The 26,496-nt window shown below is 44.4% G+C and overlaps 1 long non-coding RNA gene across 1 annotated transcript; it reads right to left on the bottom strand.

Moving 5' to 3' along the window:
- Positions 1 to 1,739: 1,739 nt before the first annotated feature.
- LOC106031947 (uncharacterized) lies at positions 1,740 to 24,215 on the bottom strand. Its single transcript, XR_001204542.3, has 3 exons — positions 24,095 to 24,215; positions 2,206 to 2,316; positions 1,740 to 1,870 (listed from the first exon to the last, which is right to left on the bottom strand). It is a non-coding gene; the product is annotated as an uncharacterized lncRNA (long non-coding RNA).
- Between the last annotated feature and the right edge of the window lie 2,281 nt (positions 24,216 to 26,496).

Here is a 26,496-nt window from a genome sequence, read left to right as displayed (position 1 = left end):
GTGTCTGTGTCTTCAGAAGCTGAGGGTGCCACCACCCATTCCTCTCAGTGTAGAGACACATGTTCCAGCAGACTTGAGCATGGGGATCCAGAAGGCATGAATTAAGCTGCTACCACCAGATGACTGTCCATCCAAGCGAACTATAGCTCCTACTTATCTGGGGTGTGCAGGATACACTCGAGCATGACCTGCAACGGTGAAAATCATTTACAGTACTTTTATTATAAGCAACATGCTTCTGTAGTTAGTCTTCTATATAAACAATCCAATTTTCAAAGTACCGCATCCTCAGGACCCAAGACTCATAGTAGCAAACCATATTTTATGCCCTAGCTGCAGGGGCCATGTTTTTCCAATTACCCTGTGGAAAGCAAAATGAATAGCTGGCTACAAAGTCCTACCTGAGGAAGGGAAAAAGAACAGGGTAGGATGAACTGAGGGAGTAGGTATATTTCCAAGTAATAAATAGAGCAGGGAGTTCAAGAAAAGTCAGTTTGATGAAGAAGGAGACCAGACTACACACTCTAGCTCCTCTGAATCCCAACAATCAGGAATCAATCATTTGGCTCTATGTGGCCTTGTAACATTAAGGAGAACATAAGCACTGGTTTGAGACTTGTGAGATGCTTTGTAATCCTGGGACAGAAGGTATCAAAGAACTGCAGCATACTTGCTGTTAAAAATGTTTTCATAGCACAATTATAGCATAATTGCAAAGAGATCTTGCATTCCTGCATCCCTGTAGCCCTGGGCTGTCTTCTTTCTACAAACTCTTTTGCAACTTAGCTTGGAAGATTAATATTTTAAGAGCAGCTAATGCTGCTAATTGAACTGGGAAACAGACATGTCAACCTTTGTTTTCCAAAGGACTCACTTCAGAAGCATGAATGATAAATGTACCCCAAGAGACATTATCATAATCATCACTCCAAATAAATTCTCCAGACAATGAAGTTCATGGCCATTAACTTTCAGTGAGATGCAGAAAACACACTTGGTGCTAAGCTACTTCCTAAACACATGAATATGTATTTTGCCCCATTGTAATGAACTGATACAGCTTAGATGAAAAAGACCATGACCAGGTGAAGGCAACAGGGAGGAAGCTCGAAGCAAGGTGAGATACTGAATTAGCAATCACATTGGGCCTGTGCACTTACCATGGAGCTCCACAATAAATGTCTTGATAAGACCACGCAGCCGACAGTTCCCACAGCAGCTTTTGGCATTGAAACAGGAGAGTGGCCCTGCTATCAAAGAACAGCAGGTGTTTGCTGGTATGAGATGGAAAGCTTTAATTCCCAGCTTAAAATAAACCACTGGAGCCGAGAAGAGCAGCAAAAACGAGCTGGGTCTTTTGTGTCGTTAGGCACCAATGATATAAGGTGACTTCTGTTCAAGCATACTCCACCTCAGCCTTGTAATTAATTTAGTATTTTGGGAGGTGAATCTCAGGGTTGTGTTTTACCAGGGAGAAGTGGTATTCTGAGCCATATGTCACATCCTCACCATATATGAGGACCTGGACGTGGGGTTGGCAGGTTGTTGGCTGTGCAGCAGAGATCTCAGTACCCTTCTTTGGTGCAAGAGATCCTTGATCCAAGATTTGAAAATGAACTCTTTTGGAAAAGATGCTTCCCACTCCCTGATGCTTTTGTCCAAAATAAATAGAAAGTGAAATAAATAAATAAATATTTTTCGTGAAAGGAAGAAACACAGAAAAGTACTTTTTTCTGATTTTTAATGAAGAAGGTTATTTTCTTGAGAAATGACTTGCTGGCAATTTTTTATCAGGTCTATTTGCAGGCTCTCTGCAGTGACAGGCACATAGCTTCTTTCCCAATTACACCACATTTCTTTGTAGATTCAGCTGAAGGAAAACATGTTAAATAAATTATTTGTTTCTAATTATTCACTCAACTCTAAACACACACACATGTCTTTACATAGAAACATAGCAGGCAGACCAAAATATTTGCTATTTTAAGAGCTTAATGGGAAATAACACAGACAAATGTCTCTTTTGATCACAAGCAGGTACATCACCACTCCCCGCACATAACGTTGAGGGCAGAGATTTGTTCCCTTACAGCAAGTGACAATGTGACCAAAAGGAATGTACTGAAATAAGACAAAACTGCAAGCCTATAAATATTACCCCGTAAATATTTTATTCATTTTAAAGATAAAAAGGAAGGCACGCACCCATTATGCTACATCTGTGCCTTCAGAACTGTGATCCATCGAACGGATGAAATTCTGATGGTGACTTCCAAAAGCTGTGTGATCCTCCACTCTGACAAGACCTTCTGTCATCTAAAGAGTAGAGGTGAAACAGAATAATACAAAAGAAATGAGCATAGAAGAGAGAATTGATTAATCTTGGAAGACATACACAAATTTATTTACTCTTTCATTATTCTTCAAAGATGTGGAAAACAAGCTCTCTTGTTTCTCATCTTAGAAATACTTATACTTCATTTTTTTGCGTGTTTTTTTTTTTTTTGCTTTGTTTTGTTTTGTTTTGGTTGGTTAGCTTTTGTTTGTTTGTTTTTCTGATAGTCTCACAAGAGAGGTGCAAAGCAACATTGTCAGGCAGCTAGATGCTAATGTTAAGGGGTCAGCTGAACCTGTAGAATTTTTCTGTGTGCTAGTGTTCCCTTCCTCCTGCATCATTAACCCAGTGAATGCCCCATCAGACACATCTGTCAGGCAGCAAATGAGCTAGCATGGTTTCCAGCCCCCTCCTGGGGCTGGTCAACCCAGGCAAAGCCTTGGTGGTGGATTCATCCCTACGAACCACAGCATCAGGGAGAGCATTAAACAAGTGTCCTGGACACAAGGATGCACTGACGCACTCACCTATAGTTGGAAAATAATATCCCTTTCTGGGGAAAAAAGAAAAAGACCAGGGTTATTGCACAGGATATGGCCTTACGTTGTCTCCTGATTTCCAGCCCTGCTGCCCTGTATCTGCTCATAACTGAAGACCTCAGATCATTCCTGCCTGTTTTTTCCTGTTTGTTAAGGAAAGGCATAAAAGAGGCTCACAAATGCCTTAGAGTTGCGTCAGGTGAAATAATAATACAGTAGTGCAGGGACTTCAGACATCTCTGAGCTATTCATACTCTTTCGATCTGCAAAAATGGATGAGAAACTGAGAACCACTGAGCCGGTTATCATTCTACAATGTCCTCAAAAGACTTTTTTGCAAATCCTGACAGTGGGCCTTCCACTTTTTGTTCACACACTTTGCTTCAAAAGGAAAAAGAAAAAAAATGAAAATCGATGTCGAGCCTCTGACATGTGAATAATGTAAGACAAAAAGTCCTGAAATTTCATGGATTTCTTCATTTCAGGAAATGGTCTGACTGATACAATCTAGACTAAGCAACAAATGAACTTTAATATTATTGTCTGCTTGGTATCTTCATGCTCATCTTTGTTCTGGAGAAAGGGGGAGCTTGCAAAATCCTGGACTTTATGTTATTTAACAAGGCCCTTCAGCTTATCATGCCTAAACTCATGCTTAAGCATTTTTGTTATGTGTTAATGAGCACAGACTCAGCAATTTATCTAAGTATGCTCTTAACACTGCTTTTAGCTTTGCAGATTTCCCAGCAGGCTGCCAGCCTTCTCCAACTAATTGACCTGCCTTCTGCTTTACAAAAGAGGAAAAACAATGGACTGGGGAGCGTTCATTTCCTATGGCAGAAAAGGCCACCATTGTCTGACAACACCAGGTAACTGCCCTGGCACAGAAATCCTTGGGAGTCTTTACTGTGACAGAGCTCAACCGTATCTCCGCTAAGGCTAATGGCAGTGTAGTATCCTGAGTCTCACCATGACTGCAGACTCCCTGTGGCTCTCTCTGGCCTCTCAAAGGACCCCTTGTTCCCACTTCTCCATCTAGACAAGGTGGCAGCATCTCCATCCCCTCTGCAGCCACAGGAGACCCATTTTTATATTTGAACATCAGGGCTGTGAATCCCAATATTTCCCTTGGTGGTAAGGCCAGCAGCCAACCTGAGCTGCAAGTTGGACTTTCTGAAGTCCCCTCAGCCTCCCACACATGCTTTTTCATGGTCTTTGAGCTCAAAAAGGGATCAAAAAGGGGCTGGAAGCCCTGGGCAGCACTTTTTATGCAAGTGATTTCTGACACTGCAGGACATGGAAGCTGAGTTCACCAACTGGGATCAAACCCTAACACCTTCTCACTGGGTCTCCAGTCCTACCTCCAGTCAACTTGGAAATGGGGTAAAATCATCTCATAATAAAAACTGGTATGAGCACAGTCAGAGGGCCAGGAAAAAGTCCTCACAACAGCAACACCTTAAATCGATCCCTACTTGGTCAAGATCAGGGAAGCTCAGAAGATGATCCACATCTTACAACCCCACTTGAAAAGCTACAGCACTCCGAGTCTCAAGAGGCTTTCAGCTGAGGCTTCCTGTCCTCCTGCTACTTAGTGAAGGAGGCTGGCTCACTTCACTCCTCTGGTTGTTGGCACAGCAAGGGGAGAAAAGATGTCAAGAGAGATTCTCCTGCCTTTTAGTATAACCAATAGTTGTCATTTCAGAAGAAGCTGAAAGGAGCTGGGAAGCAGGTGATTATGGAGAGGCTTCTCTGTACTAGAAATTCAGGGAGGATGATGCAAATACTCCAAGGCTGAGATTCTTCTTCCCATCCAACCCTCCTCTTCCCTACCAGGGAAGCCCTTGAGTGTAAATCTATTTCTTTAGGGAGTGACACCAAGGAAAAATTTGCCCTGACCCGTCTAAATGTACAAGCAAAAGTTTCCTACCCCTGGGAACAAACCAGACCATAGTTGGGCCAGCAAGGATGATCCTGTGATAACAATTCCAGCCTGAAACTCTGGATATTTTGGTTTACTCCCTTGCTCATTATTCATTTTCTGTATGGTATTGGAAAGGCCGCTTAAACTCACTAAGAGCAAATTCACCATCTGTAAAATATGCATAACCATATTTCCTTTTGTCTGTTTTGCCTATGAGAATGTAAATCATTTGGGTCATCTCCCAGTACTAAGGGGTATTTTGTCATTGCTGCAATATAAATATAGCAATAAAATAACATTGAAAGAAAAGGAAAAAAAAAAAAAAGCATAATCTCTGTCATTCCCAGCCATAACTATGACTAAGTCCACAGAGATCTGTGGATCTGAAGCTGGCAGCTCCAAGGGCCGTGTATGGATCAGGTACCATTGCCAGATTCCTGAGAGCCTGGCATTTCCATCTTAACCTGGCACTTTTCCAGTCAGACTGAAGCATTATTTACGCAGGAAATTTGTGTGAGTGTGTGTGCACATACAAATATATGTGTATGTGTGTGTACACTAAACTTTCCATTTCTGAGAAGAATCCACATGTAAAATAAGGTCTTGGAAACAGTGAATGAACTCTTAAAATCAAAGAACCACATTAGTGAACTGAAGCCAATTGAGTTGCACACAAGGTTAGGAAAAAAATCCCAAACCTCCGCAATTCAGCAGTCCTGTATAAGCAATTTCTTCACTTGTTTATTGCAGAGCTCCCTCCAAATCACTCTGCACAAAAAGACACAATGCATTTCAGTACCTTTGATACATAAGAAAGAAGAATAATCAAAATAAAATTTGTGAACGGAGAAATAATTCTTATATATTAGACGTTGAGAAGAGTAGCATTTACGAGAACAAAACTCATTGGGTCAAAGGCATCATTTTACTCTACAAACCACCAAGAATTTCTCTGGAAGGGGAGTTCATGAAACCAAGGATGAAATGTGTGACAGCTGGGGGCAAAGCCTTCACTGCTGATAGGATATGGCCTGAAAAGTATTTTCCAGAGAAGGTTAACTTAAACAACTGTACTAACACCTTTAGGATATATTGCCAGGTTACAGTTTGAGTGCTGCAATACAGTAACAGTACAGTAATAGCACAGACTTAGCAAAAATATGAGCAATTCCATGAAATTCACTGGCTTTTTCACTACTGTTTTGAAAATTTATGATATAGAAATATACTGCTATGGAAATCGGTGTTAGCTGAGCTCCATATATATACTTAGGGCTACAACACACAGTCTCCATCACCCAGCTGATCCATGGTAAATTGCTGAAGTGCAGCAAATTAATCATATGCATGAACCCTCTTTGATAAATGACTTTTCCTTATTATTCCCATTCCTAACGAGACTTCAGGAATAGAAACTGAATCACGAGCAAAGAAAATCCTGCTAGCCCCAGACATAAAATTTTAGATCTGTGGTTGTACTGTAGAAATCTGTGGTTGTATTGTAGAAAATGACACATTACTTTAGCAGAAGCTTTTGCACTTGATTCTTTCCCTTGGCACTCCACATATACAGTACCATAGGTGTAAGACACACACAGTGCCATCAGCACAAAGGATGAGATTTTGTAGCAAACCATACTCTGCAAATAACTGCTGCTATCGTTCAGTAGTGACTTTTACTCAGCCCTTAGAAATGTGACCAGTTCTGAGCCCCTGCCAGGTCGACACTTTCAAAGCAAACCTCAGCTTGCTTTGCTCACTTTTCAATCCGAGCTGGAGCAATTTCCCTCCACCACCCGCAGAGCAATCATTTCAGCAGGAGCAGCGGACAGCTTGACCCCATTTAGCGTCTGCAGACCCAGACCCTCGTGCTCGTGCTTCTGCTGACACTGGGTCAAGCAGTAGCCGAGAGCATTTCTTGCTGCAGCCAGGCTCATCTCGCCCACACCGCGGGGCTGCCCCACAGTCACACATCCCCTTGCAGGGAGAGGCAGGAGGGAGGGATAAAACAGCTCTCCTGCCAGAGCTGAAAACAAGAGGAAGAATTTTCTCACCCAAGGCACGAGAAAGCTGTAAAACAGCACAGTATATGTAGGAAGGAAATGGAGCCTGACAGATTCGGACCATGAAAGCACCAAGCGTAACCCATTAAAAGATTTTGCTATTACTTAGCACAGCTGCAGCACGACGATGCTGTGGGGTGGGAAGCCTAGGTCTGACCGCAGCACCATGGTGCAGGAGAGGGAGCCAGACCTGCTCCTCTGTGCATGTGTATGTGTGATATATTTTAGGGCCATCTCAGGATACGTGCACAATCTTTTCTCCCCTACCCTGGTTGGAAAAAAAAAAAAAAAAAGGAGAAAGGGAAATTTATTTGTCCATGAGGTCTTTTTAAACAGACAAGGTAATTACCTGACTACATCTATTATACGCAGAGCTGCTCTGATCATCACAAAGCACGATTGTCAAAGTATAATTAACTGAAAAAAAGAAGCAAAAGAACAAAAGAAAAAAAAAGAAACAAGTTTGACTGAATTTAATGCAAGGACATGGACAAAAATTCCTGTTGTCAATGCCATCGTGCACTGTGAGAGGGCTGGAGGCAAGAGCAGGGCTTCGACCTGAAATAGGTACCCTTGGCTTTTAGCTCCGTGTGTCAAAAATTCTTAACACTGTATTTTTTTAGAACTAGTCTGCTATGGAGAGTTACTAAACATACATCAGCAGCCCAACAGAGCACTAACAAGAGTATGCAGCAATCAACTAAATGGACCGAGTGAGAGCCAGGAGGAAGATAGTGTGGGAGAATTTTAAGTGAATTGGTATGTTCGTAAAAAATGACATATTAATGGTCCAAAAGACTCAAGGTCCCTGTTCATTCAAGAAAAACATAGAAGCAGAGGAGCAGTTTAAGCTCCAGGAGGAGCTTAAGGTGTCCCAGGACTGCAGAGCTTGTGCAGTCACCAAGGCACAAACCCCACTCATCCTACCGTTCTCCGCAGGTGCTGGGCTAAGCACAGACATTTCTCAAGACTGGAAGCTGTGGCCTGCTTCTCCCTCCTCACAGAAGTCTCCAAGGGAAGAAGATGCACCAGTAGACATTTAGACAGTATTCTAAATAGTAGGGGTAATGGGTAGATATTTCCCAGGCCAGCAGGACTAACTTCACAGCAGTGGTGCTGCCATGGGAGCCCCAGTCCTTTCCCTTCACGCAGCAGCACAGGGCTCCTTCTGGCGATGGAAGGTGCAGTGGGTGGTCCTGCACCCCTACCTCTTCCTCAGGCCCCAGATACTGCCAAGGTGAACCTTGGAAACACAGGATTCAACACCTGTTGAGAGGGCAGCTCATTCCCAGTAGTCCCTCAATAGCCCAGCATTAGTATAGGAATAACGGAGCCGTCCTTTGTCCTTTTTTATCCCCTTTCACGTCTGTCCAGTTCTGTTTTTACCATTTCAGATGGAATTTAGTTTTGTCTTTCATGCCTCAGACATCTGTGCCCAGGGAAAGGCAGGAATTGGCCAGCTTGCATCACTACTGCTCAGCCAGAGCCTGGTCTGAGCCAGTCCCTGCCCACTTCGCCTCCTTGTCCTTTGTGGACCAGCTGCAAACCCAAATCCAGCATGCAGATGGGGTGGATAACAGAGGAGTCTGAATCTGAGTATGCCCAAAGCCCAGCCTGTGACGGTGTAGGCACAGGCACTCACAAGCCTGAAGCCAGGGACTTCCAAGACTGCAGAACACATCCCCGGGGGAGAGAGGTTGCTTGGAAAACCCATTTTCTTGCTGCTCAGCCCTGCTCTGCCCTTCTTGTAGGGCAACACGTTCCCGCTCCAACAGCAGAGGGACAGAGCCACCAGAGCAGCATGCGTCTACAGCTTGCACAGGAGACTAGCAGATAGCTGCAACCACAGTCCCCAGCACTTCTCACACACCACCGGGAGCTCTGACATTAAAAAAAAAGCTCTTGTTTTGTGGAAATGTAGCTGCCTAGAGGGGAAAGATGCCACTGAAGCATTGTGAGGGGCAGACGGTCAATAAAGCACCGTATCCTGGCAAGAGTGTAGGATGTGTTCATACATTGATAAGCTCGATATTACCACTGTGCAGAGGCGCTGGACTGGGCAGGTTCTTATTGTTATTTTTTTCCTCTGACTGCTTTTCAGGCTCACTGGGATAAATGACGAAGGCCACCACTTAGATCTGTTTAGAAACACGTGTACCTACAAGAAGTGAAGCCAGTCGCTGCAAGAAGGCCACGCTGTCAGACAGCAGCCAACAGCCGTACCCGCAGAACAGCCATCCAGCTCTCTGCAGGCAGCAGAGCGGTGGCAGCAAAGCGAGGTCACTACGGCTTGCTCCTTAACCCACAGCAAAAACAGCCAGCGACCGAGGCAAGAAGACCGGAGGAGGCAGAAAGGGAAACGTTTCATTTCCCCATCCCCACCCCCATGTAATCCCATGGAGCTTAGAATCAATTTGCCCCAACTTCCACAAGCGTGGAAGGAGAATCGGAAATCCTATATCTATTTATTACAGTCCTGAAAGGGAAGAAATCAAGCAGATGGTAAAGCAGCAGCATTTTTTTCTTCCTTTCACTAGCCCCAGAGTTACTGGGACATGCATACAAGGAAGCCCCCAGAGACCCCCCCCAGTCCTGCAGTTGACTTCCCCACTGAGCAGATTGCTTAGCTGCATTTACACTGCCTGACCCAGTTTTCATCTCCCTGTTGAAGAGGCAACAAAACCAAGAGCAGCCCAGATGCACTCAGAAAGTCTTTGGACTGTGAACCACGTTAAAAGGAAACTCGCAGAAAAGAGACTTCACTTTGCCCAGCGTACAAAAGGGGCTGGTATCGTATTGACCACCAGTGACTTAATCTCGCCCTGCCTTCCTCCCTACGCCACATTTTACCCTCACTAACAAGACTACAACCACACGTGCCTGTTCTAGAGCTACTGTAACTTCGTGTTTGGTGTAGGTCAAGGCAAGCTCTGTGTGAGGGAACATGGTTTGCACTTCTAGTTGGGAAGGATGCTGAACCTGGAGATGTTCACCTGCAAGAACCACAGAGCTGTCTGCCAAAAGGTGGAGTCACCCAAAAGATAAGATTTCAGTATTGGAAACCTGGAAACACCACCTCTTCGCACACATCACAACCTTCGCCGTGACCAAAGATCCAGCCCCCAGGCCCTCGGCTCACAGCCGCTTTCCCACCTATTTGTAAAAGCCCTACCAACCTACACAAACCTAAACCAAATGCACTCCAGAGCCCTTCCCCACATCAAACTTTGTTTCTGGTCTGATCATGGGAGGGACTGCTCCCAGAGTTCTGCCTAATGAATGTCATAATACAGCCTTACGATTAATTTTTCATCCAAATGAGAATTAATGGACTTGGGCTTCAAATGAGAAACAGTTTCCAGTTCTCTCAGGAGAAGAGCTCCGCTTCCCATGTGTGTGTGTACACGTGTGCACATGTGCTAGCACGGGCATGTGACAGATCGCATTTTGCCTATTTGCAGCTGAAGCATATACACAGCTGGCAGTTTCCCACTCTAATAAATTCTTTCCCTCTATCTGGTGTGTGTTAACAAAACATGGCATAGTGTCTTATTTTCCCTTGAATTTTTTAAAGTGAGAGCTGTAGAGTTATTTAATGTCCCTATTTACCACATTTTTATTGAATACAGAAATCAATAACAAACTACTGGTCAATAAAGAGCTGTTTATTGAAGACAAAATCTTCTTGCAGGTGCTATAAAGGAAAAAATAGAGGAATAATTAATAAGTGTTTGACAGTGGCCACCGGGCTGTAACTAATAAGGGGAATGTATCATCTGTTAGGAGAAAGTTTTCATTTCACAGCTGCCTGGAAGACCTGGGGACATTTTTCTGGCTGCATGCAAGAGCAGGGCATAGGTGGTTACCTCCTCAGATGGATGTTTTAGCCAAGCAAAGAACACTTCTTTGCATATCTTAGAAACTGGTTATTGCTTGTGCAGAATTGCTGTCTCCAGTGAGTCAAAAAGTCAGTTTTGTATTCCTACAGAGAAAGATTGAGATCCTAATGCCTTCGTCATCGTGTGGCTGCACCCATTGCTTCATCAGTGTTTAGATCTGCCTCACTGGCACAGATCTTCTAGTCTTTACTGTGCAGCTAGAAAGCAGATGCTAACTGCAGCCCATGCTTCAGTGGTGTTAGTACCACCCAGCAGAGCAGGCTGACATACGCCCGGCCCAATTTATTACAGGAGTGATTTTATTCTGCCCACACTGAGCTGGAGAAGACATTGGTCACCCCCAATAAGTTGGCTTCAGCACATGGGAATAAAGCAAAAGGGAGAGGAAGAAAAATATCACAACAGATACACGGCAAAATATTGCAGAGCTATATTTTTCAGGTGCCCCTCAGGTGCCTCAGCTGTTAGATTTTACTGCTCCATCAGTGAAGACAACGATATCTATATTATCTATACATCCGTCCTGATGAACTGCTAACCACGACAAAAGCACTTTGAGGGAGAAGGCATTTGAAATGCCCAAGAAATGAAATTTAGAGTAGAAAAAAAGACAAAGCCACAAAGAAATGAGGTGGTTGCCTGTATAGGGTACATGTCTGCAGAATACCTGCCTTTGAGTTGCTGCTTGCTGCTGCTGCTGTTTTTACAGAAGTGAGTGTGAACAAAGAACTGAGCTGTTTAGGTACAAGAAATAATTAAGCCTGTAATCAGTTATACGTCTCCAGATGGAGGCTCATTAGTTTTCCAGGCAACATGCATTAAAATTCTGACAAGTTCATGGCAAAGTCCAAACAATTCACACACCTCCCTAGCATGTCTCTGGCCTGTAAGGTTCTCTTTTAACCCTCACAGTTGTAACGTGTTAGTTAAAGGTAATGAGGAGAATGCTCCAGCATTGAACCCAATCCATACACGGTGGTGATGTCAAGGCATCAGGATGTAAACCGGCTGGCGTTTGGTATATTTAGGGTTTAATCTATATGTAAATTTCCTGAACATACTTAAGTAAAAAATAATTCACAAAAATTTACGTTTACAAAGTTGGGTGTGATTCTTTATGTCTTTAACTAATGTTCTCACATCTGTACTGTGGTATTTCAGAGCACAGAGCTGATAGATTGTTTGAACAGGACCAGGAGTGAACATTTCCTTTTCTAAGAACAACAGACACCTGAGAGATTTTGGTACATGAGCAACAGGCAGCAGTAAGACACAGAAGACGTCTACTGAGTAAGACTCTTGTTAGTTAGGCATCTCCTGAACTGATGCAGGAAAAATACAAGGACAGCACTGACATATAGCTTAACTTTTAAATGATGTGGCCTGCTGAACCTTTTCAGTGTGCCTGCCCCATCCCCAGCTGGTGATTAATACTAGGTGGACAGTCCACTGCATCCCATATGTTACATGTGAAGGCTGGGTCACTTGGTAGTAATTATTCTGGATGCTGGGACTGACTCCCAAGATGCTGTTGAGCTATAAATTAAAACCACTAGGCATTTCCCAGCTGCTGCTAAACATCATGTGGACTGCACATATTAGAGTTGGAATTTTACTATCACATGACACAGGTGAAATGAGCCATGACCTGCAGAGACCTTAAATCTTTTTCCATATGTTCAACGGTGAAATGTGAGCAGTCAGAAACAACTTCCCATATGGCTGTGAGAAACAACACTACAATTCAGACCACAGTTGGTCTCCTTACTCCCTCAGTTTCAAGTCTCTACCAGAGGCCAGCAGCAGATGCTTAAGGAAAGAGTAAGAATTGGGCATACCAGCGATTGTTCCTGAGACTGGACACTCATTTCTTTTAAGCAGTGGCTGAGTAAATTCTCCTTGAGTTGGCACAAAATTGTTTGGGTTTTGTTGGACTGGTTCTTCCCTCTCTAAGTGTGAGTGCTTCAAGTAAATGAGGTTGAAGTCTCTAGGCCAACCCAAGCCATGAGATGGTTCAACTCGTTTGATGCACACCTTTGCAGACAGGCGAGGGACCAGCTGGCTGTGCAGTAAACACCTTCCAGCCTCCGAGGGGTCGCCCAGCACCCAGCTAACTGCTGAGGTTTTTCACCCTGCCCTAGTGGAAGGAGTTGGGCAGTAGATCCTAATTCCCATATGTATGCTTCCCACCTACATGCGGTAGGCGTTTCCCCAAAGTCTGACTTTGCTTCCATATTCAGATGTTTCCCTATGTGGGGAAAGGACATACCTGTGCAGCATGTGCTGTGTGCAACATCCCAAACCCGGGATCCACTCCACACACGCATGCATGAGTTGAGACCTCCAGAAGATTTGGCGAGGCTGGGTATAAACAAAAGCTATTTGTATCATAGACATCATTTTAAGGCCAGAAAGGGGCTTTAAACAAGGACATAGGTCACTACCTCCCCTAGTTCCTCCCGCACAGAGAACAATAACTCTCTAAAACAGTCGGCTCTGACTGAAAGACTTCAAGCAATGGAGATTCATCATTCCATTAACTCTCACAATTTCTCATTTCCATGACAGCAAAACAGTAGTTTTCATGCAAGCTGAGAAACAGGCATGTCGAAAAGAAATGCTCATACATATAGAAGGAATGAATCACGAACGCTTGCACTTAGTACCCATTTAAATTTCTCACACTAATGTGCAGGTTATAAACAAGAGACCTAACAATTTTGAGACTTTTACCTAGATGCACAAATCTTCTCTTTAATATTAAAACCTCTATAACACATGAAATTCAAAAACATATATTTTTGCATATAACCAAGCCATTTGTATTCGGATAGTTTAATTGTCTAGTTCAGTAGGAGCCACATTTGTTAGCTGTATGTAATTTTCAGACTATTTTATTCTTATTATGTTTGTATAAAGACTGAAAGAAATGGATTAAATGCACTTTGATGGCTTTATCTTAAAAAGTAGGAATATTTACATGCAATATCTGATAAAAAATTTACCAGTTAGTAACACTGAATTGGGAAATTTTAAACATAATTTCAAGATAAAATACACAAAGAGTATATGTAGTTAAGACCAAACCTGTTGCAAGCACAATCAATAAAAATATTCATTAAAAACCTTGGCTGTTCAGAGTTAATCGTTCTCTTAGAAGGCTCTCAAACACCTTAAGGGGAAGACAATACACAATGAAGACATTTAATTAACCTTAACTCTGACCCCCATAGCAAGAGCTTACACGTATCTTGCAATCATTATTTCTTTCGTACCTGCTATGTACCTGTGGGAGCACACTTTCTCATCACAATGATCTTTCTGTGCTTTTCTAAATTTCTCTAAATCAAGCATAAGGGACACTTAATGAAATCACATAAGGAAGCAGAGGGAATGGGATAAGTTTAAAGATAAACATAGATGGAGATCATCTCCTCTGCCAGGGTGGGAAAATCTTCAAGATATGAGAAGATAATCTGTAGCAATGCAAATATAGCTGTTCCTCTCCCCTGGATGTACTGCAACAGGAGATCAATGAACAGAGGGGAAGAGTTATGGGGAGAGAAAACCTTCATTTCACACACAAGAAATTACATGATTCTGGGAATGAGTAAGGCTGCCAGGCCACACTCCTGCCTTGATTCCCTCTTAGTAATAAATAATAATCAGGGCTTTCCCATGGACACCCAAAAAGCAAGCTCTACTGAGGTAAGATGAAGGAAGGAAGAGACTAGGTCAAGCTCCTTCTTGGAAAACTTCCCAGATTTATGTTAAAACTCTTTGTAATCTCTCCCCTACTGACACCGTATCTGTGATGAGAACCTCAGACTGAGGGTTGTTAGAGATTTATTCACTAAAAGCTTTTCAACTCACTTTCTAAATGCACAGCAAATTCACACGAGTGTCAAGAACTCCTGAAAAAATACAACTTGGAAGAAAGCAAAGGCTGAAGATTTTAAAAGGTGAATGAGAAATGGCTCATTTACGCTCAGAATATCTCAATGTTCATGGGAGTCTATGAGAACACATAGGTTTAAAGGAAAGAGAGAGGAACCCCACACTTCAGAGAAATTCCTGCTATGGGGGATGTAGCGAAAATGTCATTCCCTTGTCCTCACAAAGGAATACTCACAAAGGAAGACAGAGAGCTCTTAAAAAGGCAAATCTGCTGAAGACATGGGCTGACATGCAATAAGACTTCAGCTGTACCGAAGGAGAAAAAAAAAAAAACTGTTGAAAGGTGTATTTGGAAGCTTTTTGGAGAAGAGGAGTACTATCTCCTCTGTGCCATAACAAAATAGCCTTCCTAAGACACCACAGTTATGGGAAATAGTGACATAAAAGGAATGCAGATCATTTAGGAGAGTAAAATTTGGTGTAATATGGATTATTTTCCCTTGACTTGCAAAAGCAGCATACATTTACTGTACTAGACAGTAACTGAGAAACTGGCCCAACCCTCAAGTCAATGAAGAGGCTGCCACTGACTTCATTTGACTATAAATCCAGTCCCAAGGAAGATAAGTGAAACGTATGTACTTTCTACTACCAATGAATGATGGAACTGAGGAGAGCTATTTTTCAGCCATGTCCACATTGTTTGAATTCAGCCAAAACTGCAATTCGTGGCTGAAGGCGATCGCCTCTGCAGCACAGCCTCTGCAGAGGCAAGACATGGATCTTTTAAACAGCACAGTACAACAGCACAATCCGCTTCAGAGATGAGAGCAGCTCGAGAGCTCACTCATTGGCAAAGAGCATGTACCATTATCTCTTTGACACACGCACACCCCAGCCCACGATAGCCCAAAAATGTATGGATATATTTTAACATCTAGAAATCTCAGAACAAACATGAGTGCTTGGATAACCTCTGCCAGGCTGCTGAGGACCTGGAATTCAGCCTCAGCAGAGATTATGTGGTTCCTTCAATCACAAGCCCCACCGCCCTGGAAGATGCTAAGACGAAGTCAGCTCAACCCTGTTTCATTTATGAGAGCTGATGTGATAATAGGCCAAGGCCTTACAACCTGAGGGCAATTGTCCTTTGCATCCATATATGAAGCAAAACAGCTGAACTCATTACTTGCTGGAGCGGACAGCATCTGTTATATCATGTCATCGTGCAGACTGTCGAAATAAATGACTTGGAAAGATCAATACTGGTAAGAAATACCAGGGGAAAGGCAGACAGATGGCTTAGATAGGAAAAGTTGAACACTTCATCCAGGCTCTGGTTTGTGCTCATAGTAGTTTGGTTGTTTCCTTAGACCTGACTTTTCAAAGACCTGCAGACCTGTCTGCATAGAGAGTGCAGGCGAGCTTAGAAATCATGAAGAACTAGCCCAGACCTTGTCTGTGAGAGCTCTAATATTGCTTCTATTGTTTCATCGGCAGAAACTGAACCTTACATTTAGCTCCATTACCCAGTCTTTGACTGTGCTTGCTAAGAGTAAGTCTGTTGGCACATCACAGCAGTAAGTTTGGTTCCTTTCTTTGAACCACAGACAGGAGGGCCAGGCAACAACCTTGGCCTGACTCACCTCCTCTTGAACACCCATCCAGGGATCCTGGCTGTGAGACCCAACGCAGTGACTCCAAAGACTTTTTAACTGAACTGCAGAAGCATCTATCTGTCAGCAGGTACAAATGACTTTCTGATAAACACTCTCCCCCCACCCTTTGAAATCCATACACTGCTGAAAGGCTCGTCACTGAGCTCACTCCTCTATTGAATATTATCGGAAAAGAGTAGGAGACATTTTGCTCTCGCAGCTTTTGCATTGAGCTCAACTGCTAGTTCAATGCTACCATGAACTTTCACCTTCTTGCATCCAATTTTTGCCATCCAAAGCAGGAAAAGCATGAGAGAAAAAAAAAATGTCATCATACAAGAAAATTAGCATCCAGCAGCCCAATAACCCCTTCACTGCAGCCCATGCAGGGTGTTATAATTAAAGACATAAAATATTCAGAATTGATTTTTGCATTTGGAAGATATGCTTACAACCTAACTAACGATGGCTGCTGCTGTGAACCTGGGAGAAGAATTCTCCCCCAAAAAGCTGGTCTTGCTAGAAAACCTGCAGGCCTCATCCTGCCTCTGCCAGAGGGGAGGAAGGCCAGATAACCCAGGCAGCAAATACATCCTGTTCCTACCCAGCCCCAGTCCACGTCCCAGGCAGTCACAGCTCAATGCTTTGAGACTGGAGCCAGGCTGTTCTCCTGCAGAAACCTCCTTGAGTGCATTTGTGCAGACACCCAGACGTGCACCCAAGCCTGGTGCCATGTCCTGTAGCTGTGCTGTGATGGTGCACAGCAGGAACCAGCCCCTGCTGACCTGCCCTGCCATGACTGAGCCCACCAGCAAAGCAAGGGGCACCCAGGCACCTGCAGTTCAGTGAACAGTGCCCAAAGACTCACGGTTCTCACGGAATCGGTCCTGGCTCCCAGGAGGCTGATGATTTACCCATGCACCTCGTGGAACCATGAAGTTTGCTATCTCCTCCCCCCAGTCAACATCAGCAGCACTTTGAACCAACTGCCTGTGATTTCTTGTAGACAGAAAGACTGCCCTGACCTGGGATTTTGCTTTGGTGGTCTTGTTCCTGTTTGATAAGTGTGAAAGCCTTCTCCAGTCTGTCACGTTCCCTTTAAAAGCAGCAAAATTTCCTAATTTAGAAAGTTTAATAAGCATGAGAAGTCAAGATGAAAAACCTTTTAAGCAGAGTTAATTTGCAATAATATTTTAAGCTCTACAATAAGCAGAAAGCATCCCGTCTTCCTCAAGAAGAGATAGCTACACTTTTATTGCATTATATTTCTCCTCCGTGTTCCCCCCCTGCTCCAGCCACCGCAGTGGGAGTTGTGCAAGTTGTCACCACCGTGCTGCCCGGCAGGGGGATGAAGCCAGTGTTTTCCTTGCAAAGCCACAGCAGGTACTTACTTACTCGTGTGCACTGGCCTGCTTATGCAGAGAAGGGTGGGAGCTGCTGCAGCCGGCGGTGCTCCAGTCACAAAGAAAATGCAATCTCTTTTGAAACGTTTTGGCGGGAGATCTCCGGGCTGATGCCTCCTGCCAAGTCTCCATCCGCCTCAGCACAAGAAGGACGGCAAGAAGCCCTATAGCCAGGACCAGCTCTGCTTCCCTAAGCCTGCTGCAGAGCAGCAAGTATCCGAGCCTATTTCACGGAACAAAACCCATTACCAAAACCCTGGACATAAGTGTCAGCAGCTGCAAGAGTTTACTTTAAAAACCAGCAGTTCCTCCTGATACATTTCATGGTGAGAAGCAGGAATTCTTTTCCATGTGTAGCAGAGGGCAAATACAGCCCGAGGCCCACCCTGCAGCCAGCTGTGAGTTAGAACAAAGCTATTACCATAATTCAGCTAACATTTGCTACTTGTTCTTTCCAAAAAAATCACCGTCTTGTAGAGAACTTTGGATGAGTCCCCTTGATTTACAGCTAAAGTCATTAGGAGCTGTAAGAAATAATAATGACCTAGGAGATGTCTTGCTTCTGAGCGCCAAAAACAATCTGAATAAAAAATTCATTGATCAATATTCTCCCATCATTTCTCACCAATTAAGCCTGTAAGTTAGTGTACCTGAAAAGATACGCCACAGCAAAGACTTTATGGGTTTAGCCTTGGCCGTTCACCTGTGAAAAATAAAATCTGTGTAATTTTTATGTGATAATAATTATGTAACTTATTTTTGGAAGTAAATAATTCTGCAAGGATGAGATGCACTACACAGAAGAGTGGGCTGTGCCCGTGTTTTGCCTGCTGATAAGGGCCAATTCTGCTGTCCCTTTGAATGCCTGCAGCACCAGCATTAACCTCTGCAAACATCTTGATAGGGAAATGAAAAGAGACCTCCCAGCAAAGCTAAATTCTTCTGCCAGCTGACATTTGTTTCCTTTTATCTATACATTTGTCTAATTAAGAAGATATAGTGCTGTTTTAATTTTCATATAAACTCTTAGCTTCAATGGGTATGCATTCTGCAAACCAAACAAGGATTTATTAAGATAATAAGGCAAGCACTTCATAAAAATTTAAATGCCTGCTACGAGCGTCTTTTTTGTGGAATTAAGAGGCCAAGAAAATCTCTTAAACTGGGGGAGGCATCTGCGGTAGTCAAACAGCCTTGACAAGCCCATGCCCAAGCACATGCATGAAGTCCCTGCGTTCAGGGGTGGCTTCCTATATCTGAGGCCAGCCACTGCCCACGACACTGAGACTTCAGCAGGATTGTAGCTGTGTGCCAGCCTTGCACCTTTTCAAGCTCAAGGGTGCACTGGTTCAAATTAATTGATTCATTTACAAGGACCTCGGCGCGGGGGGAAGCATATTAGTTTCCTTTGCTTGTGCTGCATCGTCTGTTTATAACAACGTAGTTAATCAAAGAAAGAGGAGATGAAGATCTTTTTTCGCCAGTGTGGCAGGAAAGACTGTGAAGCTTTAATTGACCCCTCGAGAGACAAAGTGAAAAGCTTGTGGAATGAGCTGAATTTTTAACACAAGGGCACATTTGCTTTTCAGTTCTGCTCTGGAGACTAAAAGAAAGGGTCATGCTCCCTGGTCCCAGCTGTCCTGGGTGCAGCTGCTGCGCCACCTCCTTACCTGAACCATTTCAGAAGCAGTGCAGGTATTAATACCTCAGAGTATTAATATTAAAAGAGCTCACAATAATCCCTTAAACCCCATAATTGAAAAAAATGGTCACTGCTGACTAATGATTTTAGAGGCTGGGGTTTAATGAATTGAGTTCTGCATAAGATGCCTGGGGATTTTTAAGTGATTGGTAGCTCTGCCTGACTTGTCTGGGCCATATACAAAGGTGTTCCCGAAATATATGTGACCTGGGGCAGCCAGACAAAACCTAGCCAGGTCCTGTAAGACCAAGACTGCAAGGGACCAGGGATGCTGTCCCAGATGCCCCATCCTACCTCCACTCCCAATACATGCAGCCAGCGAAGTGGATTTAGCAGGCATCGCAATGCAGAAAGCTCCCAGCTGGATGGATGAGGAAGGACATCATCCCTTGTGATTAAAGGAAAATGTTCGGTCTGGCTTTCTGTTGAAAGAGGGTTCATCTGTTGAGGGAGATTTCATAAAATTACTCCCAAGCCCCTGCATTAGTCATGAGATACCAGCATCCATATACAGCCTTTAGGAAGGTGAAGAAGGGGGAAAATATTCCCAGACTTACTCAAGTGTGACCAAATACTCGCCTAGTGGCGAGGTTTGCTCAGGTTCACTAGGATTTGTTTCTAATACTGCAGTGTGGGCTGTGTCCCCTTTCTCTCCTCCCTCCCTGTAAACCTGAAGCACAGCAGCAGCAGTTTCCTTAGTGGACCTGGCAGGCAGAAGGTTGCTGCAGTTCCCAGCCAACAACTAGTGCCTTGGCATGTGGTGTTTCCTGGAGCAGAGAAGCCTACTGCTCGTGAACACTCTGATGATTAATTCCTCTAGCCAAAACAAAGCATATGATCAGCTTGCAACCTGTGGGCACTCCCCAGATGTGGACACGTGTGGTAGCAATGAAGAAAAGCTTTCTAGGTAGAGGCAATAGTTTTTGTTACAGAAACTAAAAGCTATTACTTCTCCCAACAAAACTCATTTTGCCCTTGTTATACCACTGCAGCTCCAACAATGGTATCATAAATAACGAACACACCCAACCATGTGGCAAGAAAATCTAAGCAACACTTTATCTGCTACTCATTTATCTTAAAATATTCTAGTCAGATTTCCTCTCTAGTGCAGCAAACATGTTTTCCTTCTACTTCTCAAACAACTATGACATTCCCGACCACAATGCAAGAAAGTTCTCTACAAGCTCCCAGCATTATGCAGCCCCATCAGTAGCTTTGATTATTTATTTGGCACTTCTCCAGCTTGCCTGCGTGGCTCTAAGACTGTCAGTCCTGCGCACTGATTCATATTCCTACTGGTTAATACAGTTCAAGTGCCAAAGGCAAGCCAAAGGGCGAAGCCAAAAATAGGTGGTAGCATCAGCTGGGAAAAGTAACTGATTCACATAATGTCAGAGACCCCGTGATGACCTTTTGAGCCAGTGTTTAATAGAAGGCATTGAAAATGAAGACTTCATGCCTAAGGCCATATTGATAGCATCATGGAAACTACCATAAGCCAGCACTGTTCTTTTGCGAGTTGTTTTTTTAATGATTGCTAATCTTGTTTAAGACAAGAAAAATTGCAGTTTACTTGACTGTTCTGGGTCTACAGGGAGGTTTCATTTCATTCTCCCTTTCCTTCCTCTGAAGCACCAGATGCCAGACAAGATTAGACAGCAGTTTGAACTAGAATGAAGAAAAAAAAATAAAAAACTTAAAAAACATTTGCATGACCTCAAAAATGCTCCTGGAACCAGACATCCAGATCCCGGTCCTCATCTGAACCAGCTTTATATTCCATCACTGTAGCAATGCAGAGGAAGTTAACAGAAAGTTGTCAAAGATAACTTTTATGCCTTACATAGAAAGTTCTTGGGACAAATAACCAATGGACCATGGACCGCCTGCAGTTGTTAGTGAGCAAGGCAGAAACATATTTTCATTCTCTTCTGAAAACGCCTGGTTTCGTCTTCCTTATCTTATATGGAGAGGGGGGGGAGCCATCCCTGTTCTCTACTCCTTTTGTGGGAATCAGTTTCTTTGGAAGTCTTTCCTCTGATTTTCCAAATCAAATTGTCATCTAGAAATTCTTCACCATCATACCAAAATGCAAAAATGAGTATTATTGCTGAAGGAAGCAATAGCTGAATAAGAAAGGTACTTATCCCTTATAAGGCATAACAACCCCACAGGAGTTATCCCTATCACCACTGGATGAATAGAGATTTTTACTGGTCTACAAAGCCCAGATCATACATATTCATGCCAAACATGTAGAGCTCTTGTCAAAAAGGCTTTAACCAAACACAAGGCAGGATGTAGGTTGCTCTTGAATCAATAGCTCCTGGTACGGTGATCTACAAAATGCCATAGCAACCAGTCCTGCAATGGGCTGAACTTCCTCTGAGGTAACATTCTGAGGGGAAGTTATGCCAACAACTCAAACCACATCTTGGGATGCAGCCCAGAGCGAGGAACCAGCCCCAGGAACTGCTGGCACCCTCCTCTTCAAGCTGCCAACTTCCTGGGTTGAGCTATATGAAGAAAAAAAGACGTGAAGTGAAAAACCAGGAGGAAATTGGACTGAAAATGTTCTTTCCACTGGAGTTAAGCAGTATGTGAAAGTTGAAGCATTATGTTCAGGAGCCAGCCATTGAGAAGGCAGGTTCTCTGCTCCCTGTGGGTTGCTGAGAGGGGATTAGCCCCAGAAATGACCTTCTTCCCAGCTTTCGGTCTTGCCAGCACCTTTAAAGAAAAACTGCCTGTGCTGCGACCTTCACAGCATACCAGCTTGTGATACGAGGCACATCTAGCCTAAACTGTGTTCTCCCAGCCCACCAAGTCTCATGAGGGACCAGCACTAGAGGGATCCCCAGGCACAGGGAGAACAGCTGGGTGAGGAAGTTGAATGAATTTCGGGTACATTTTTAACCAGTAGGGTTGAGTACAAAACCTGAACCTCCATTTTTCCAGTTATGAAGATATCTGGAGATACCTGCGTCCTGTGTTCTTAGAGACACTTGTATCCAAAAGATCTGCACGCTTGAGGATCATGGCCTGAATTGGAAATGCTTGTGCTGCTTGTGCTTGTGCTCTAACTCACACAGTACACAGTGGCAATGATGTAGCCTTAGACAGGGAAGCCCAGATGTTCTCCAGCCACAGAGCATCGCACCACAAGGCACAATGTTGTGACTCCCACCATGACTTCGAGGAGTGCCCTGGCACTGCCCTGCCCTACAGCAGGCAGCACCAACAGCCAGCAGATCAGCTTTTCTCAAACTGTTGCAACCTGTGTTTTCTCCCTCATAAAGTCTACCCTTCATACTGTAATCAGCATCCAGACAGCCCTCCTCTCCTTGAGACTCACATTGCCACCTCTTCACCCACATATCCACGTGCTTCTTGTGCTCTACTGGGGACGAGGAGAAAGGGCAGGGTATCATATGCCCCTTCAAGAAAGGCTGATTAGATCATTTCAACCTGCTCCCTTTGAAATGAATAGTTATGGACCAACAAATAGCACACCCAGAGGTGACATTCCCCACATAAACGATTACTTAAGGATTAGTCACGCAGCTGTACCCAAAGCATATGGTTGGCTTTACAGGAAGGATTGTTGTAACATAGATGAATACAGATGACCAAAGCTGCCAGGACAGGGGCCCATCCTTCCGCTTCAGCTGGCTAAAAAGTTTTTTTCAGGAGCTCTGTAGGCCTGTATTTGGTGCCTCCTAGAAGCTCCTGCAGCACTGCAGTTGGCAGTCATGAAAGGCAGGAAATCCTTTACAAAAACAACGGAGTGAAGAACACAAAAAGGTGTCTGATTTCCTGATAAATCTTGATCACTGCAATAAAAGGTCCTCCCACTCCAGCTGGCAGTTTCTGAAGGACAGTAGAAAGACAAGAACTTTCCGCAGCATTTTTGATTGCAAAATTCATACGGGAACCCCAGGAGCTTTTTGTGCAGCCTGAGCACACAGCCATGGTGCAAACTCCTCTGCATAGGGCCGGTCCTTTCCAAGGAGCTGAGCCCGGACAGTTTGTGTTCTCCTTCAAACCCAGGAGCAGCACTTGCTTTGGAAAAACTGCTCTGTGCAAGGCCCTAATCCAAAGTTTAGCCCTGGTAAGGGTGGAAAACATGCCACAGGTGACTTCACCATGATTTCGTGTCAGCCCAGTTGTCTGTTACATTAATAATTGTGGCTTTCAGCAGAGTGGAGCCCAGCAGTTTCCTAGGATGTAACAGACGCCCTTTGGTTGCTCTACTTTCTTCCAATTACTAGTGTATCACCCTCATGACTCTGAAGAAAAATCCATGGGGAATATATTTTTGGGGGGTGGGGAGTGTGGCTGGATGTGTCACACTCACCCCCTAATGCTGAGCTACCAGCACATGTACACGCACATGAGGTCCCCCATGAAACAAGACCAGCCTCCTGCTCTCCCCAGAAAACACACATCATCACTCCCTATCCATGTTTTCACGCCTGCAAAATCATGAACAAGACAATTACAGAGCAAACCTTGTAGCAGCAAGCCTTAATTATCAAGGCACCTCTACCTTCATAATTTCAAATACTTGTCAGCAGAAAAAAAAAAATGGAAAAAAAAAAAATGAAGAAGTAAAATGTCAGGCAAACCACAGATGCACAGAGAGACATGATTATTACATGATTATTATCTTACCACCACCACCACCTTTTCCTCCTTTAGCCATGGCTCTTCTCCAGGCTAACTGGAAGCCAGCCTGCTTGCTCCCTCCTCGCCAAGCCTGTGGCTCTCTGTGTGTCCCGTGGCTGCTCTCCCTCTTGGGACAAATAACCAACTCTCCATCCAATAACTCTCCATCTTGGCCAGCACCCCAAGGCTGCTTTGAGGGGTCCCTTTGGTGGCAGGACGCAGCCATGGCCAGGTTCAGGCCCCAGCTGCCCGCAGCCCTCCCAGGGCGCAGCAAAATGGCGGAGTCGGGCCCAAGGCAGAAATTCCAAGTGAAAGTAGTCCGAGGCTCAGCCAGAAATGCTCGCTCCAGGGAGGAAAATCCACAGCATGGAGAGGAGCAGAGGGGGGAATAGGGTTAAGGAAAAATCCTGGTGCAGCTCTGCTCGCCGGGAGCTGCTGTTGACGCCAAGCGGGGTATCCCAGGAGGGGCTGGAGGTGCTGCTGCCCCATGGCCTAGGCCCTCTCCTGCTCCTTGGGGCAGGGATCAGCGGGGCATGGCCCAAAGGCCAAGCGAGGCACTGGCTGCACTCCGGTTTTTAAGGCTGGTATATGGTCTTGCGTCAGCAGAGCCAGAGCTTTTATGAACAAGAAATGTTATTTCTTCCCAGGCTCCAGGAAATGAACCAAGAATCCTTTCCTGGGCACGGAGAGCAGGGATAGAGCCACTAACCCGGCTCCCACACAGTTATAGGGAGAAGATGCAGAACAGGGAAAGGATGGATCATCTCAGAGCTGTGGACAGAGGACGGACCAAAAGCTGTTTTCTGATGACTGCAGTTCAGCAGCTAGCACCCAACAATGAATTCAAATTCCTTTCTCACAAATCACCTACAGCTTGCTCCCACTCTGTGGATGGAAATAATGAAATGTCCTTGAGAAATTGAAATCCAGCCACTGTGTACATTTCAAGTGCCCCAAACTGCTGGATTGAAGATGTGGCTGATTCACCATCTCTAATGACCTCCCAAACCTAGGGAAAGGAGGACAGATCTGGGGAGGTTTTTTCTAGGCTCCCCTGGACTCAGGGGAGACCCTAGCAGCGCTGCTAAATGAAAAATAATATAATGCAGGTCCCAGTCCTCCATTCACGCTCGTTTAGCCAGGTGTGATGCTGTCAACAGCAGTGGCTATGCATTACTTTAACACAGGTGTAATCTAGCAAAGGGTCATGTCTGCTTTTTTCCCTAAAGAGCCCTTACAAAAAGCAATCTGTCAGACCTTCCTATTCAGATCATTCCCAAGTTATGTTCTGCAATACAGTCATAGAGAAAAATGTAGAGTGCTTTCACTTTAAAGTGAGATGATAAAAGAATCCATGATACCAGCAAGAAATTTCAAGGGGTGAGAGCAGTCCTTCCAACTCCACTGGGCTCTGACATTACAACTCCTGAGGCGAGTAAGCTAATAACTTACTTCATTCATTCCTTTTAGTGGGAAGCAAAAGTAAGTGCAAACCCAAGTCCTAACTGTTGCAGGTCTCATGCCTGGCTTGGGGTCTCAGTTTTTCCAGCTCTAATGACTAGGTGTTCATCATCTGAGAAGCTCATCTTTAGTGGAAGAGCAGAAGTCCACCTCTTAGTCCTCCAGCTGGCAGAAATCAGATGGTTGCAGTCCCACCCGTCCAGAGGGCAGTGTGCCAGCTTCCTGCCGGGGTTAGGAGGCAGCACCACGGTGGTGCTTTATAACCCAAGGGGGGATGGTGGCTCTGCAAAACGTTGTTGAAGCATCTCTTACACAGACTGCATGAACGGACCTGCTTGTGTTTTAGCACTGGCACACTCTAGAAAGGTTCTATCTGGAAATCCTGGATGCTGCCAATGACCCTTCTTTCCTACTGACACCTGGATAACCTCCAGGAGCTCAGTCTTGCCACCTCCTGTGTGCGTGGATACTTTTGTTCCATTATAACTATTTTTTGTGTGTTAATAGCTAATGGGCATAGCTGGCCTTCTGACCAGGTGTCTCAGTCTGCTGCAGAATGCAGACATCTGTGTACAAGCAGGTTTCTTCGCAGGGACACCCTCTCACAGCTTTTGGTGCTGCCAGGAAACTTTCAGAGACCTTAACATGCTTTTCAGGTTCTGCACAACACAATGTGTTGTACAAAGCCACGAGCTCTTTTCTGCACCCTACTCTGAGACAAGCAAGCCATTTGATCCATACCCTTTCAGAGCCACCAGAAGGCTCCCATTAGCTTGGCTGAGTTCAAGTTAGGCCTAGAGGCAATTTCCTGAAGAATCAGCTATTTTTTGCCAGGGCCTAGCACATAAGGAGGTGAGGTGATCATTTCTGCTATAGGACTAGAGATGTGGAAAGGGTAGAGGGGTGTTCATACCACTTACTTCCAGGCATCTTTGAGGAATTTCTTT

This window comes from Anser cygnoides, chromosome 7 (assembly GCF_040182565.1).
Source record: "Anser cygnoides isolate HZ-2024a breed goose chromosome 7, Taihu_goose_T2T_genome, whole genome shotgun sequence".
Lineage (NCBI taxonomy): Eukaryota > Metazoa > Chordata > Aves > Anseriformes > Anatidae > Anser > Anser cygnoides.
Note: the sequence above shows the minus strand (reverse complement) of the source record. Positions and strands in the feature narration are given on the sequence as shown.